Source organism: Anastrepha ludens, chromosome 4, assembly GCF_028408465.1.
Source record: "Anastrepha ludens isolate Willacy chromosome 4, idAnaLude1.1, whole genome shotgun sequence".
Taxonomy (NCBI): domain Eukaryota; kingdom Metazoa; phylum Arthropoda; class Insecta; order Diptera; family Tephritidae; genus Anastrepha; species Anastrepha ludens.
Genome location: NC_071500.1, coordinates 63219239 through 63237416, shown reverse-complemented (window position 1 = coordinate 63237416; position 18178 = coordinate 63219239). Strand labels below are relative to the sequence as shown.

The window sequence follows — 18178 nt, the reverse complement described above, 5'->3', positions numbered from 1 at the left end:
ATCGGACCATTCTTATTCGTGAATAACGAAGGCCTTAAACAGGCGTAAACGATGATCGACATCGGTCGATTATCACCGAATTTTCGCAGCCATTGATCGAGGAAAATCAAATTGGACAATTTTTGATTCACAGTATGATGGCGCAACCCCGTCATGCGCGGCTAATGGAGAATTTGCGTAAGACAATGTCCTCGGCTGCTCATCTTCAAAAACGCGATTTCAAATGGACTCCACGCTCGCCGAATTGACAGCGCCAGCCGTTTTCCTGTGGGGCTACTAAAACCTCAAACACTCGACTCTCTGAAGATCAATATTCACGAGGATGCCGACGCCATAGTCCCATAAATTATCAAATATAATATGAGAAATTCAGAAAAAATTACCACAAATGTGTGTAATGGGGACCATCTTCTGGATATTATATACGGTCGTTCACACAATAATTTATATTATATCTAATAATAAATTATTATAATAAATTATATCTAATAATAAATTATTGTGTGAACGACCGTATATAATATCCAGAAGATAGTCCCCATTACACACATTTGTGGTAATTTTTTCTGAATTTCTCAGCCTTACCTTTCAGCCGGAGGTAATCAAAATTAATGTATGCATTGATGATGAAAATGCTTAAAATACAGAGAGAATCTCTTAAGCTAAAATTTAGATTTGAGTTTACAGGAAGACCAAGACAATCTTTTGTATTCATGTTATTTAGGGTGGTAAGATAAATTTTTTTTAAGAAAACAATTGTTGGCCTACGTTTCGTTATGTTAAACGAAATAACATTGGAGGGGTTAGAAATTTCTCAGTGCCTCAAATTAGTGGCTGAATGCAATGGCTGTACTATAGGCAAAATTAACATTTAACGGTGAGAAACGGTAAATCGAGTGGCAATAAGAAAAACATTACAATAAATGATAAATACTTGTAATCAAATACGACATTACCGGAAATACCAGGAAAAGTATTTATAATTAACTCGGGAAGCGGTGTGTGTGCATTAGCAGAAGAAATGTGCGTTGCTGTCAATTTGCTTGTAAAACAATACTCTCATGCATCACAATAGACTAGTACTACTCAATGAGTATCACGTAAATAAGTCGGCGACGACGTTGGCAATGGCTGCGACATCACACCGCGTATTTCTATTAGGTGGCACAACTCCTTAAATACACAACCGTTGACATTGCGCCATATTTCTCGGCGGCAAACAATGCGAGGCAGAAATAAACGAACATGCTACGTCGACTATAAGAAGTTACATGCTTACATATACATATATCCATACTATGCCTCACAAAATTATTCACGCTTCTTTGAAGATTTTGGTAGATGAAAGATACAAAACGAATGGAAATCTGCAGGCAATACCATTCATTCTGACTCTTCTAATTAACTCGATCTCGAATCTCAAGGTTAAGTTCCTAGGCGTATTTTCACTGTAGGAACATCTTTGGCCATCATATTGGATTACAGTTAACCTGAAACTGGTTTAGTTTAAACAGAATGATTCCAATGAATTATGGTAATCCAATTCAATGAATGGTGCTATGGTATGTTATGCGAATCTGTGTAACCGGAACATATTTCTCACGATGGAAACCAACTTATTTACCTTAGGATAGACGGGCTACTTTTTTTAAAAAACAAAGAGTTCACACGGAGGCCGTATAGGCCCACGTTGGAAAAAAAAATGTATCCAAAACTATCTCAGTATTTGCTTAAACCTGCCTTATATTTGACTGTGGCTCCATATATCTGAAGGGGATTCTTCCAACTGCATAAACTGATTCTCCCTACCTCATGTACACAGCTACCACAAAAATGGATATGCGAATCTGGAGGCCACATGGGCAGTGATTACCGGTATTTTATTTTGGAGAGTCTTTGAGATTGGTAACTAAAGTGAACGCGTTACTCTGCAGGTATCCAGTTCGCCCGGCTGGTGTTAATAGCTACTCTACTTGAAAATAGTATGCATCTAGAAAGCCTGGTTTTCAACCCTTGTCTCAGACCCTTCCACGCGCATGCGAAGACTTCTTATTCTAAGGCCTCAGTACGAATTGATTCAATTTCTGCCGTCCTAAGCACCTTGATCGCATCCAGATTGCCTAATAGGGAGAGTTTAAAAGAAGCGAAGTCAATCATAGCTACCATCACAGAGCTACTTAATTCCGACTATAAAGTGGCTCTGCATTCACTGGTAAACAAGTGCTGATCTCTTTGGAGCACAGTCTGCAGTGCCAAAGCATCCAAGATTAGATTACGGCTCTACGATTTTCGACTTAACGAAGTTCTGAGACGTAGGACCTCTAAGGCACACAACACTCACTAGCGTTCAAACTGAACTGAAAGCACATACGAGTTTCGATATCAGTCTTGCTACAACCGCAGTCGGAGATATAGTATAATACAATTCCGCTATATATAGCGTGATCAATTTTATGAATCACTGTGGATAGATACATATACATATATGTATGTACCTATGTATATTTGTATTTACGGTAGGAATATGAGTGCAGCACATTGTGGCAATCAGGAGCCAGTGAAAAGTATTCTCGTATCTATTTTTAGGAGCAAATATTGAAGCAATGGTAAGAAGCGCTGCAGCGGCTCACACTAAAAGTGCTGATGGACGTGTACCAAATGTGAGTCAAGTGTGTTCGCGACTTTTTATAACCAAACCTAAAAAAGATACCTACAAACATGCACGTGTCTGTATCATGCCAAGAAAACAGGCCCTGCCGAAAAAAATTGTTAATTTCCAAATTATATGCAGCTAGCTTTTTTGCCGGAATTCAGAAAAATAGATTAATTTTATTTAACAAGAAAAACTTCGATGTCGCGTTAGTGCTACTCATTTGATAACAGTAGGCACTCAGAGTATACATTCTGTGAAAAAAATATCGGGAATTGTTCATTTAAAAAGCGCGCGTTACACATATGTCTAATTTTTTTTTCTGGAATGTTAGTAACACTGTCCTCTATAGTGTCGCAGAGTTTGAGCGTGATCTGTCGCATTTAATTATATCAGCCAACGCCGGTTTGCTCTGCGATTTTCACTATGGATAAAATAATCGAACACAGAATTTGTTTTAAATTTTGCGTGTTTGAACGGGATTTCGTGTGCCGAATCGTTGAAAATATTGCAGAAAGCCTATGGCGAGTGTGCTTTATCAAAAACACGGGTCTACGAGTGGTATAAGGCTTTTGCAGAGGGCCCAGAAGTAGTGGAAGATTTGCGCCGATCTGGTCGCCCATCAACATCATCAACGGATGAAAACGCCAACAAAGTCAAGGAAATGGTGCTGAAAAACCATCTTTTAAATTTGAGGGAGGTAGCTCGTGACCTTAGCGTGTCTCACGAATCAATTCGCAACAATTTACATCATCAATTGGGCATGAGACTCGTGGCTGCTCGGCTCGTTCCAAGAGCGTGAATTTCTTTCAAAAAACTCATCGGAAGAAGGTGGCTGAAGACATGCTTGAGCAAGTGCCAAGTGAATTCGGACTCAACGTTTATTTAGCGCATCATAACAGGTGATGAGACGTGGGTATATGAGTTTGACATGCAAACAAGTCAACAGGCGGCTGAATGGCGTTATCCACATGAGCCGAAACCCAAAAAACCACGTCAAAGTCGGTTTTATTTGATTAGCTTGGTGTTGTGCACTCGGAACTCGTTCCAAATGGTTCTACGGTAAATAAAGTTATACGACATTTGAGAGAGAATGTGCGTAGGAACATTCCAATTTGTTAAAAAAAAGAAAACTCATAGATCTTGCACCATGATAACGCACCGTCTCACAAGGCACATATTATGAACACTTTTTTCACCAAAAACTCGACAAATATCATCGAACAACCACCATATTCAGCGAATTTAGCCTCCTGTTACTTTTTCCTTTTCTCAAAACTTAAATTTAAACTTTTTAAACTGTGAGTCGATAGATGCCATTAAGGAGAATTCGCTGAAGGAGCTGAAGAAGATCTCTTCAAAAAAGTGCACCAGGAGGCTGTCTTAGAAGGCGTTCAGAAGCAGTTGAACAGTACTCCATTCGATGAAGAGTGTTGGATCTTCCATCACGATTCCGCTCCAGCCCATAAGGCAAAAACCACCCAGCAATGGCTAAAAAACAGTATTTCTGGGTTCTTAGTCGCAGAAGATTGGCCGCCTGGAAGTCGAGATCTGAATCCATTGGACTAAAGTTTGTGGTCAGAATTGGTCTGTCGAAAACCACACGAAGAGTCTCAAACAATCTTCGATTCGAGCAGCGACGCCAATATCCATGGAAACCCTTCTTGCTGCAACAGCAGAATGGCCTAATCGTTTGAAGGCTTGTGTAAAAACAAATGGTGGCTATTTCGAATGAAAATTAAAATTTTTTTACAATATTTACAGGATTAAATAAAGCTAACTTCATTAACAAAAAATATTATAACTTCATATCAGCAAGGTGAAGTCCAAAATAAACAAGACTGAACTAAAATAGAAACGACAGGAGCTTTGTTCTGATAACTTGGAGTCTATTTTTGATCGAAATAGTCCTCTCTGGCCTCGGTACACTGTTTTGCGCGATATTAAAGCTTTTCGAAAAAGTGTTTCAGGTCATTGAGCGGAATATTCTTCAGGATGTCAGTACAAGCCGTTGGCCTTTACGGACGCAAAATGTTTTCCTTTTATGGCCAAATATAATTTTCCGAATAGGTAGAAGTCAGAGGGATCCATATCAGGCGAATATGGTGAGTGATTGATGGTTAAAATGCGACTTCTAGTAAAAAAAATCAGACACAAGAGTGGATCGATGAGAGGGTGCATTATCATGCAATAAGCAACAGCTTCCCCCTTCGCGGTAGTTAGGGCGAATTCTACGAATGGGATGCGACAAACGCTTTAAAACGCCAACATCCTATAACTCCTAACTCCGTGTGGATAATTCCCTTGGAATAGTAAAAACTCGTCGAAAATCGACTTGATTTTTGACTTCTTTAAACGTGAGTTTTAGGGGTCTTCCATTCGGCACTTTGACGCTAAGTTTCAGGTTCATGTTGCAAACACCACATTTCTTAACCAGTTAGAATGTTGTATAGGAAGTTCTCGCCTTTTCTATCCTCTTTCGAATGTTGAATTCTGAGCAATTTTCAATCCTCAGTTAACTTGTGCGGGATGAAACGTGCACAGGCCTTTCATAAGCTTAAATGATCAGTTAAAATGCGATAAATCGATGTTTTGGGATATTCAACACCGATTCCATGAATTTCAACGATGATTTCGGTTCTTTTTTGATAAAGTTGCGAACAATATCGATGGAGTTTTCGGGGATCACTGATTTTGGGCGGCCCGTATGCTCTTTGTCATTCATGTCCTCACAATCATCTCTGAAACGTGTGAACCACTCATGAACTCTGGCACAAGATAGACAATCATCGCCATAAACTATTTCCATCAATTCAAAATTTGATTTAGCACTTTGTTCGAAACTCATTTTTGTACCGATGACTCGAACATACTGACACTTTAGACGCAATAACTTCGCTTACACTTAACCGAATGTCACCAAGCTTTTACTGGAATTCAGCAAGGCATGAAACTTCCAACGCACCAACTCATTAAAAAGATGATGCCAGTCTTATTTATTTTGGACTTCACTTTGTATGTATAATTTATAGGACTTATTTTTTATACCTTAGAAATTGGTCTAGATGAAATAAGAATGTATTTTTCTTTATAATAAATGTAAATAATTACGTCCAGATTAAGTAATAACTAGTTTATCATAAAACTAGTTTAGATTCGACCAATTATTAGCGAAACAAAAAATTGTTAGCTATTAGGTAGATATCATATGATGTAGAGGTATCCACCGCTGACTATTTTTTAACTACAACTAGTTACTTATCAGTCAGTTATGAAATCATGCAGAACTAACCACCAGTGAAAATAAATCAGTTTTAAATTAATTTAAAGTTACCTTCATTTCCTGCAGGGGATATACAGCAACGAAATAACCAGGGTATCATTTGTGTACAAATTACAATTGTACGCATGAATATAAATGTGCAAGAAGATGAATTTTTATTGTAGACACATAGACCAAACAGGAGCAGGCCACCACTAACAGACAGAAAATGCACTCACACATGCACAGTAACGACAAATACTGAACTACCAAGGAAAATAAAGTCTAATGCATGAGACCACGGGGGAATACAAAAAATGGAAATAATATAAATGGATACAGCTAAATGCATACGGTACATATTTACATGCATGTATATTCGTACCATATTGGTAGTGTGATAAGACATGCACTAAAAAGTATATGGTTGTACGAGCACGACTGTGGCAAAGTAACTTCAAAAGCAAATGGATATCTATGTATTTAATATTTACCCATCATCATATTTCATGGGGCAAACCACAAACAATCGTGAGCTGCTCGACAACCAACAGCAAATCATAAACAGAGGTCGCATTACAAATAGACCAATCGAACAAACAAAAAAAACAACGATTGTAAACGGTTTCTGTATTTGAAGTTAAAAAAAACACAAAGTAAATATGACTATTTTTAGTATTTAATGTTTATATAGCATTTGATAATGCCAATGTTGGAGTCCAACGCGTGGTTGTGAGGATATGCCCAAACATTATGGTGTTAGATACCATTGCATACCAAGAACCTGGAAAATATACCGAAGACGACTCATAGGTGGTATACATATGTATGAAAGTATATACACATATATGTAGTGGCGCCCACGGAGTATACACGGTATGTGTATGAAAAGTGCTAATTCTTTTCTCCCAGAGCATTTTCAGATAGATTGAGAAAAAATAAAGAACGTATCATACACAGCGCGTCCGTAGTAGAAAAATCTGAAATCGAAGAATTATGGGGTCAGAATAAGCTAAACAATTTAAGAACACAGGAGATGGAAAAATGTCTTATAAAATAAAAAACAAAAATGTATGCATTATGTTTTATATATGTACTTAAAACGGCCACATTTCGCTGATATATTATTCAAAGAGGCCTCTATTTTGAAAATAAATTATTGTATTAGGTTTTTATTTGAGAGACATAAAAATTACACACCAAACCAAAAACAAGTGTTAAGAAAGAGATCATCCTTAAATATGCAATTTGCCTTTATGAGCAAATGAAGAATGAAAAACCAGCTTGAAATGCGTTTTATCAGTTACAAAAAAAAGCAAAAAAATATATGAGAACTAGGTATATTATTAAAAAAAAGTGTATGTATGTATGTATGCAAGCAAATCCAATAGTGATGAAGAATTCAAATAAAGTACATACACGTACGTATGCATACACAAAATAAGGCAACTATTTACTCTCAATTCATATAAACAGTGCATTGACTTATTTATTGATACGAATAGTAACAACAGTAATACAACAACACGCACCACTGCACAGAAAAGAGATGAAAAATTGAAGAAACGTATTGTGTATACAAAAACAAAATAAAGTAAAACCGAAAACATCATCAACAACAAATGCCCTACAAGCTGCAGTAAATTCCTTTATTCGCCATTTTCTTCTGCATCTCGTGTTTTGGCGGCTCTTGATTGAACTAATTTACAGCCAGCAAAAGCACACTCGTCTACAACTGTAATAACAATGCCCAATTACAGCAGTCTTTGCAGTAGCAGTGGCAGTAAATAAAAAGTAAAATATAAAATGACATTATGACACTATTATTATTATTATTTGATACAAGTGGTGCGTGCAAGTGCTTTGCCTTCATATGCAATTGAAAGGAAATTTTTTATGCGTGAGTTACACATTCATATATGTATGCACACATAAGAATGCAAACGCATGTGCAGGGTGGCTCATGCAGTGCTTTATTTTATAAATTCAAAAACATTAACAAACATTTATTTAAAAAAAATTTTATTTTTATTTTAACTAACCAAAAGTATTTTTGTTTTTCAATATGTTATGGGTTATTTGAAAGACAACAACATCGGTCCTTCACGGCACCCCACAAAAAGTGTAACGGTATCAAATCAGATTTCGATTGTGGCAAGGGCCATAGCTGGAAATAAAGATCGTCTAAGTTCATGATTTCGGTTTGCGACCACTAAAAATCGTTTTTATGCCTCTGCGGCGCGCACCGTTGACCGCTAAGGAAAATGAACCAATGAAGCACACTAAACTGTTACTCTTTGAGATACATTAGTACCGACAATCACGTGCGGGGTTTGCCCGATACCCAGATACGGCAGCTTTACTTGTTAACATAGTGAAGGAAATGTGCTTCGCCACAAAAATTATTTTTATTTCTTTCGTTTTCTTTGTTTTTATTACTATCGTTTCGCGGAGATTAGAGCTGTCAAAATAAAATATGATTACAAACAACTGCTGTATGAACCAACCTGTATATTGCAAGAAAATGCAGCTGCTCCAGCAAACGGCAATTCTATAAGCGCGCTGGCGGTAAGAACTGTAGTCGGTTCTACGTAACCGGAACGACACAGCAGAACTCCCCAAAAATATATGAGGAAGAGATTTTGATGTCACAACAACAAGAACAAAGATTTCTTCTAACAGCTGCAATTTTTCGGTAATTACTACTAAATGATTATAATAACATTAATGATAAAATAAAATGGTACATGGTATCGGCAGAAATGAGAAACATTGTGTAATCGTGAATTAGGTGGAAATATGAATTAACACTTTCATGAACTATACGATAAGACGCATTCCTAATGATGCATTTGCTGCAGGTAGAACCAGTGGTAGTAACTCTAACAAATAGGGCATGCCACCTCGTAGTGGGACTACACGTAGAAAAGTTCTTAAAAAGTTCGAATAAACCAATACCAAAGAAACAACGGCGTTTTCAGTGAAAAAGAAAGCGATACTGACGGTTTTTATAGATTACAACGGTATTGTACACCACGAATTTTTGCTAGAAGGTCAGACAGTTAATAAGGACTATTATTTGGGCATTGTTAGAGGTTTGCCTGAAGCAATGCGACAAAAAAAAATAACGAGTTGTAGAAAAGCAACTCGTGTTTTTGCACCATTATTACCCACAGTCGCACAGTGTCATTATTATCCGTGAATTTTAACCAAGAACAAAATGAATACCATCCAACAGTCATTAAATTCGCCCTGTGATTTTTTTTTTTGTTTGATCGTGACAAAAAACCATTACGGGGAACCACTTTGACGGAGGACTCTGATGGCTATACTGAAAATAGAGTTCGAGAGCTGGGGCAAACGCTAACATACATACATACATAAGAGCTTTGCAGTTGATGAGAAATACTTTGAAGGCGATAATGCCACTTAAGGAATAACGTTGTATTTTGAATTTTCTGAATATATTCCAGGAACTTTTTGGCAGTAAGCCCGCGTAATGCATTTGGCGTAATCATAATTTGTTCCCTTTTTATTTTTATTTAATGGATTATTGTTAGTTAATTTATATCGCCCAATTATTTTTCATAGTGGGGAATATCCCCTAAAGTTAAATTTGATCAATTGTAGAACAAAAAATTCTAGTAGTTACCCTTTTAATAGTCAAGTCAAACCTATTAAGGGCAAATATTTGCCCGTTTTTGAAAATCTAAGAGGCACACACTTCCAACAGTGTCGAACCTTTCGTACGATGTTTGCCTTTTATATTTTGCGCCTTTGCAACACTGCGTATGATGAGCTATAATTCGATACTTTTATAGAAAAGTTTAGTATTTTTAGCCTATGACATTGAGTTTTCACTTACGAATTTTATTTGTTCTTTCTCCAATGAATAAAAAAATTCACGTCGCCAAAAGATGGAATTAACTCGTGAAAATCTTCGTACAATGACTTATTACGATCGACGCCGAAAGGTTTATCGATAAGGAATGCATTGATCAACTTACTTCGACGTTTGGCGTTGCAGTACTGCACTTAGCCAGTTAGTTATAGAAAACTGCGAAATTTTAAAAGTTTTTTTCGTTAACAACTTTGCTCCAACGAATTATAAACACTGTCGCAAATGAGCATCGATTGGTACCTTATCGACTTATTTTACCAACTTTAGTCTTCTCACTATGAACTGAATAATTACGAAATGTAAAATACAATAAATAAAAACTTGTGAAACAGTAGAAATTTTTCAACTTGTACTTACCCACAATCAAAAGCAGTAAGTTGTCGCTGCACACACAAACCAGTTAACGCAATGGGGATTTCTTTTTCGACGTCAGTGGCATATGTTCAAACATAAATAGTACATTTTGAATGTTCTGTATCAAAAGATACAAATCCAAGAATGGAACACATCAGACTTTAATTAAGACTGATGCTTAAATATCTAGGCTTAAACAATAACAAATAAGCAACTTTATTAAAAACAATGTATTAAAATTTCGGCACAAAAATTATGGCACTGGATGTGTTTCGACCACAACTGGGATTACGATTATCAAATGATTACTCTTATAAAGATACGAAAATTGGGGTTTCTTTTTTTTAATAAAATGGGGTTTCTTTTCTTTTCAATTATTATAATCGTCCACCGACTGTATCGAGATTACAATTACCGCGATCGTAATTTTGAAGAGGTATTTTTGGTTTAAAGATTAGTAAAATTGTTGTAAGTGATTAGTTGTACTAAATATTTATTCTTTGTATTCTTTTAAGTGGATTTTAATCAGAAAAAGTAATTTTGAACCTTCTGCCGTCTTTACATGATAGAATATCTGAATATTCTATCTTTATGTGTATAAATAATTATATTGTAAGAATAGGAGTTATTAGCAGGAATTTCCAAGTGTGATATTGAAGCAAAAAATGATGTAACTTCAGCCAATAATTATACTTTGTGAATTTATTTTTTAAATTTATCTGTGAAACTGCCTAAGCAGCTTTATTTTTATATTACAACCTACTTGACAAACCCTTTGGTTATTGAAATTAAGTAATTATTATATTTAGATGTTTTTTAATATTTTTTAAACTTCTAAACATTGGTGCTAGCATTCACATGCTCTGGGCATTTTATCTACCCATGTGAAGGTAGGCTCATTGGAAAGATGTTCCGTCAATATCAGCTTTCTTATATTGAAGCCTGTAATGTATCTGATCGCGTCCTCGTGGAGACTATCCAACTATTCTCCCTATTTATTTATTAAATGCCAGTGTATTGCAAAAGCTGAAAACTTTTTAATTCTCCATTTATTTATTACTACGACTTGCAAAACGTGTTGCTAAAAGTACTGTTCTTGATAAGTTATGAATTTTATGGCGACCTTGCCTAGTAAGTACTTCCGCAACGGATGCTTGAAATGCATCGTGATCAGATTGTCAAAAAGTCAACCTTTTGCACGCATTGCCTCGGAAGAATGCTCTGAGAAATCCTGATTTAGCGAATTTAAGGATCGAGAAAGCTGCTTACTGAGCAAAACTTTGCATCATGACCCTATAAGGAAATCTCGTTGAAGAGAAATACGCAGAAATATCATTTATGAAGAGAATAAAAAATAATGGTTCTAAGATGCTTCTCTGCGAAACACTAGAGGAAACCATAAATGGTAGTAGTCCAAATACGCCATAAGCTTTAGAAAAATCTGTGTAAATTACGTGAATTTGGACGCCATGTTGAAAATACGTAAATTAGTGTTTCCTAAGAATTTGAAGATGTAGCCGCCATAAACCGGTTCTGATGAGGAAAAATTAGATCTTTTATATTTAATAAAATATAGCTTATCATTACTAATTCATTCAAAGAGTTTGGAGACAGACGATGTAATTTGCCATGCCACTCCGATTTCCTCTTTTAAATACAGGGGTAATAGTGGTACATTTTCAATCATTAATGCAGGTAACAGACGGTAAAGGCTTATGAAATATTAATGTCAGCTGAGCCCCTCACCAATTTTTAGGCAAAATTATCAATCAGAGAGAAATTTTAAAAAATTTTTTAATATTAATCAAAAACAATACACCAATTACCAATAAATGCATCGTCTAGTTAAGAAAACGGCTAGAATTTAGTATAGTGCCGATCGCTTTGGAAAAAACGGTAAAAAGGGGGTGATAGAGGGGTGTATCCCCATCTTAAAACTGAAAACAGAACCTGCCGGAGGCTTATAGTTTTTAAGTAATTTAATGTTAAAGTTCTATAATTTAGCGAAAAGTTGGTGTTGCCATACACCTGAAATGAAAACGAAGTTCGCACGCAGGGATGTTCAGTGGAAGGTTCATTGTAAAACTGCAGTATCTTTTGCTGTAATTTAAAGTTGAGAAATGAATTTGAAAATAAAAACATACAACTCATTTAAACTTAAAAACAATGATATTAAGCGTATCACAAAAAATAATAAAGTAATTAAAATTAAATTAAATTAATTAACACAGTATTTTTGCGTGGAACTCTTTATCGCGTAGGCGGTCTTCGGCCGCGCTTCATAAAAATAACCCTCATCAGTCCAACTCCGGCTACGCAATCCACAGTATTTTTGCGTAGAACTCCTTTTCGCGTGGGCGGCCTTCGGCCGCGCTTCAAAAAAATAACCCTCATCAGTCCAACTCCGGCTACGCAATCCACAGTATTTTTGCGTAGAACTCCTTTTCGCGTGGGCGGCCTTCGGCCGCGCTTCAAAAAAATAACCCTCATCAGTCCAACTCCGGCTACGCAATCCACAGTATTTTTGCGTAGAACTCCTTTTCGCGTGGGCGGCCTTCGGCCGCGCTTCAAAAAAATAACCCTCATCAGTCCAACTCCGGCTATGCAATCCACAGTATTTTTGCGTAGAACTCCTTTTCGCGTGGGCGGCCTTCGGCCGCGCTTTAAAAAAATAACCCTCATCAGTCCAACTCCGGCTACGCAATCCACAGTATTTTTGCGTAGAACTCCTTTTCGCGTGGGCGGCCTTCGGCCGCGCTTCAAAAAAATAACCCTCATCAGTCCAACTCCGGCTACGCAATCCACAGTATTTTTGCGTAGAACTCCTTTTCGCGTGGGCGGCCTTCGGCCGCGCTTCAAAAAAATAACCCTCATCAGTCCAACTCCGGCTACGCAATCCACAGTATTTTTGCGTAGAACTCCTTTTCGGGTGGGCGGCCTTCGGCCGCACATCAAAAAAATAACCCTCATCAGTCCAACTCCGGCTACGCAATGCACAGTATTTTTGCGTAAAACTCCTTTCCGTGTTAAAACCATTGAACCCAAAATTAAAACATCATATGCGTGTATGTAGTAAGCAGGCACAATAACCCCCATTCCCATCATTAACACTAAACTCAAGTACTTAATTTTTGTTTTCATTTGCAGGCATCCGGCAACACCATACTGTTGTAATTCCAATCTTCTTCTTGTTCGCGCTTAAAATTGGAATGTGATTGCATAGGCAAATGAATTTGCATTTAATTTTAATAGATATAATTAGAATATTAGCATAAAAATCGGTACAAACACGCGTGTGAGTGTATATTTGGTGATTTATAGTGAAATGTTAAAAAATATAGAGTGTAATGTGGCAAATTATACTGATGTTCCCAAGGGCATTTTGAATGTAAATAATTAAAAAATTATTATTTCCCGATTAATTTAAAGTTATAAAGAGTGTTCCTTAACACCTCACTAACATCTCCACCAAGTTTCATTAAAAAAAACATTATAGTTTGCCAGAAATTCCAAAATCGGCACTGTTCTAAACTCCAGCCAAATTATTATTTCCCGATTAATTTAAAGTTATAAAGAGTGTTCCTTAACACCTCACTAACATCTCCACCAAGTTTCATTAAAAAAAACATTATAGTTTGCCAGAAATTCCAAGATCGGCACTGTTCTAAACTCCAGCCAAGAAAACAAACTTTTTTTATCTATTAACATGATTTATAAAAACATAGTTAAATGCTTGCTAGGTTAACTATTGCTTTACTCTGTTCTCTTCAACGATATTTCCTTACAATTAGCAATTAGTAATCCTTTTTCTGGGGTTTCTCCAAGGTTTTATATGCACCCCAAGAAGTTGGACTTTCATAGTTAGAATGGCGAGTCTATGATATTTCCTATGGGGGTTGTGGCCACAATGCAAAATTTAGCCAATGGATTTTTTAACTGGCGGAGTGTAATACTCTTAAACCGTTCAAAAGTGATTAAGAAAATTTCCGATTCCGTAAAGTTGAGATTTGTATCACTAGTTACTCATTCAGTAAAGCCTCAAATTCTCGCAAGACTATTAAGTGTTTTCTAGTTAATAACTTTTGATCAGTAAAAAACAAAACACCAAAAACAATTAGCTCCTTCAAATAATACTGTTATCGTAAAATTGCGATTAAGATAATCGTAGTCCCTGACGCATCCAAACACATCCAATGCTTTCTATATACATATGACGATTCGGTTGGCGGTGTTCAAAATTAAATTTCTGAAATCATAAAGAAAATATATATTTGTGGATGTGCCAGTAGACAAACCACCATAGAGGAATGGGATCAGACGAGGTGATGTGAATAGTTTGGAAGCGCTCCCTATGGTCATAACAAAAAAAAAACATTAACAACAAATGCGTTCTCTCATGCAGTTAATTCGCAAAACATACATATGTATGCACATACATATGAACAATGTAATAAATACATATCTATACCGGTAGCGCGAAATGCATTAAAAGTGAGAAGTAATGTAAAGAAACGATCCAAAGGACATAGGCACACACGCACACACACGCATGAACAACGTAGAAACAAAGTTATGGCCGCAGGAACGGTGGATGTTGTCTGCAAAAGCACAAATGAACAGGCGGTGGCTCTTTTGTGTTCTGTTAACTGCCTCTTGGTAAGTGTTTTGGACGAGTATGCCACTGAAGATATCTTAGCGCATATTTATTTCAGCTAGGGACAATAGTTATTGTTAACACTTTTTATATTTTTTGGCAGCACAATTTTATGCAATTGACTGCATTAAAAAAGGGGCGAGACCACAAAAACACTTTTTTCTCAACTCTTTTATTATTTATCTTTACGGTTATTTCACTTTATTCTGCGTTTTCGTCGCTTTCACACTGCATTGCTGCAAACATTTTTTCTTACATTCTTGTTTCACACACCGATTTTCATTAAATTTTCTGTCGCATTTAAACTTACGCAAAATTTATCCACTTTAGGCTTAAAAAATTACCACAGTTACTTGTTTTATTTACTTTTTCTTTTAATTTACAAATAGAATGAATGACTCTTTTAAGTTTCCGCTACCCACCAACACAAAACGGGAAAATTTTTCACGCACCACACAAACCACACACGGAGACTGAACAAAACAGCGTTGCCAGTTTGGTCTTTACATTTTTGCTGCTCCATGACACTGACCATAAATGATGCTGCCACATAATTAGATGTTAAAAAATTAAAAAGTTTTTAAAAATTAAAGTTTCTACTTAGAATCCAGTTTAAAATTTTAAGAAAAATAAGAGTTTTCATAAAGATAATACTTTTTTTAAATTAACTTATGAGATTTCCACTATCCACCAACTTTTGCACGCGTTTTGCTAAAGGGGTGTGTTCAGTGATACGTCAATGTTGTTCGCAACGTCAGGGTTGCTCTTGGCCGCTTAAGACCAATTAAATATTATGACTCCTAAAAAATTAAATGAAGATAACTACATGTAAAGGGTGGTTAAGTTTCAAGGGCCGGTGTTGATTTTAATTAAAATACAATTTTCTTAGAAAATTATTGTCATTTCTCTTTCTTGTGATAATATTGGTAGAGCTCAATTACGTATGGGACAAAATATCGGCCAAATAGTCGCCGCAGCCTCGGTGGTACACCTCCATCCGATGGTCCAAATTTTCAATGACGCTGAGGTATAATTGAGATTCTATGCCGTTAATGTGCCGAATTATCTCATCCTTTAGCTCTTGAATTGTTGCTTCATGTAAAGGATGAAGAAATATTACCTTCAGCACAATCCAAAAAAATGACTGTCAATGTATTATTGCTATCGTATTTTAGAGAAGTCTTAAAGCTGGCACTCCATTTCGGAAGAAACAAATCGTACATTCTTCTCATATCACCTCGTACAGATCATTTAGGAGCAGACGCAGCCAGTTTTCAAAATCGCAAACAATAAAGTGATGTCTTCCGGAAGGCACCACTCTCTGTACATCATGTTGCGCTCAGTATTTTATTTAGGTGATTGTTGGATCTTAAATGCAATAGGTATGATCATGTAATTTGCCAATAACTTAATTTTTTCCGTTGAGCTACATCGATTAAAAAAAAAAAACTAAAATATAAAATAACGAGCTCGCATCATTTGATTTTATTTTGTTAGATGAAGAACATTCCTTTAGCAATTGTTTGGTAGTGACAATACTTCATTTTTTCCTTGCTTCCGTCTATGAATGTATGTGTATACATATAGTATAACGTCACATGAAATCAAAAAAGCCCTAAGTTACATTTTAAAAATTTTACAGGAGAAGCAAAAAACCTTTTAAAATGAAAATGTTTTATTCACCGTCACCGTCACCGGCTTTTCGAATTTTGTTTATACCAACGTCATTATTGGTTGTTGGATTATAAAATTTTAAAGGAACATGTATAATGATACGGTACATAATAATCAACTAAAAAGTCGATTTTGTATTTTTTTTAACTTAGGGCTTTTTTGAATTCATATGACGATATGTATATTACCTATTTAGTTAATACTCAAGAAAACTGCAGCAACGGTAACTGAAGACTGTGGTTGAAGAGTACATACCTTTACATCGTTCACGTATTTTTTTTAATATATCACTTCACATAAACTTCAAAAATTTTATCTTAAATATATTTACTTACATTCCCTAGTTTAATCGTCATTTTCATTTAAATTTTGAACTTTGACTCTATACGGAAATTTTATTCCTGTTTTTTTTTATTTTGCGATCAGCTTACAAATTCTTATTCGGCTATTTGACAAAGCGGATTAATGGGGCTGCTACTGCTAAATTATAAAAATTATGGTAACATTAAAAACAAACAAAAGTCTGGAAAATAATATCTTTAGACTTACAATGGCAACCATTCTTAATATATTTCTTAGGCAGGTGATCTCACCTGTGGGCATTTTTTGACAACCAGCTAAGAGTGTGTACTTATAGATCCGTACAATGACGACAGCTAAATAGTAAACCTAATAATAGGTCTGTTCATGAAGCAAATAGTTGTACCAATTGTTACAAATTATCACGTTTTGGTGTTCATGTCCCCAAAAAACTCACTAAGTAGGTTAAAGTGAGAGGGCAAGATGACATTTCATTTTGAGAAGTTGCAACTTTTGACTGTATCAATTTTTATTTGTCAGAATTTGCAAGTGAGAAAAACAGCTAATCGCGAAGTAAAAATAAACCCGAATTAAAATTTGCGAATTGCAATTGCTAATGGAACGTTCTTCCTCTGACAGCGATGATGAAATGGTACAAATTATTGTGGACAAAATGAAATCATGTGATTTCGAAGCTCGTTATTTGCATTTTATTTGCTTTATTTTTGTTTTAATTTAATACGAGGTAGTTAAAATGAAAAAAAATTTAATTTCTGTGTAATTTTTTTCCTGCCTACAATTTAATCAGCTGTTCGTAAAACTTGCAAATTGTTACTGATTTTACGTCCATGTACTTTTTTTGATATTTTTCTCTTTAAGAGAGAATTCTCAGAAATTAAGTTACTGGATAATTTTTACATGAACATACCTAATAAATGAACTTGTATTATCTAGCTCATTTCGTTTACTAAACAATATATACATGTATGTAACCATGTTGTATGCTTTGTGAAAATGTGATCCTTTCAAAATTAAAGAATAACTCCAGACATTGCTCGAAAATTGTTGCGCTTAACTTGATATTGTTTAATTTTGGAGAATTCAATTACCATCATTTGATATATAATACCATATATATAGTTGGCCCATATATATAATTGGCGCGTACACCCTTCTTGGGTGTTTGGCCGAGCTCTTCCTCCTATTTTTGTTGTTGTTCCGCTAATGGAGGGACCTACAGTTTCAAGCCGACTCCGAATGACAGATATTTTTGAGGAGGTTTGCCATTGCCTGCCAAGGGACGACCGCTACTAGAGAAATGTTTTTCTTAATTGGTGTTTCACAGAGATTCGAACCTACGTTCTCTCTGTGAATTCCGAATGG

General features: G+C 35.8%; 1 protein-coding gene across 5 annotated transcripts in view; it reads right to left on the bottom strand.

Annotated features, from left to right (window-relative positions):
• The window catches only part of LOC128859582 (tyrosine-protein kinase Src64B), a 187049-nt gene extending 171747 nt beyond the window's left edge, over positions 1-15302 (bottom strand). The window contains exons 1-2 of one of the 5 annotated variants that reach the window (XM_054096515.1): positions 15132-15302; positions 10171-10381 (exon numbers count right to left, since the gene is read on the bottom strand). The gene's annotated coding sequence lies outside the window, so the exon portion shown is untranslated. Of the gene's footprint in view, positions 1-10170; positions 10382-15077; positions 15096-15131 lie in introns of those variants that run through there. The other 4 variants (XM_054096512.1, XM_054096513.1, XM_054096516.1 and 1 more) reach the window with 4 other exon arrangements.
• Between the last annotated feature and the right edge of the window lie 2876 nt (positions 15303-18178).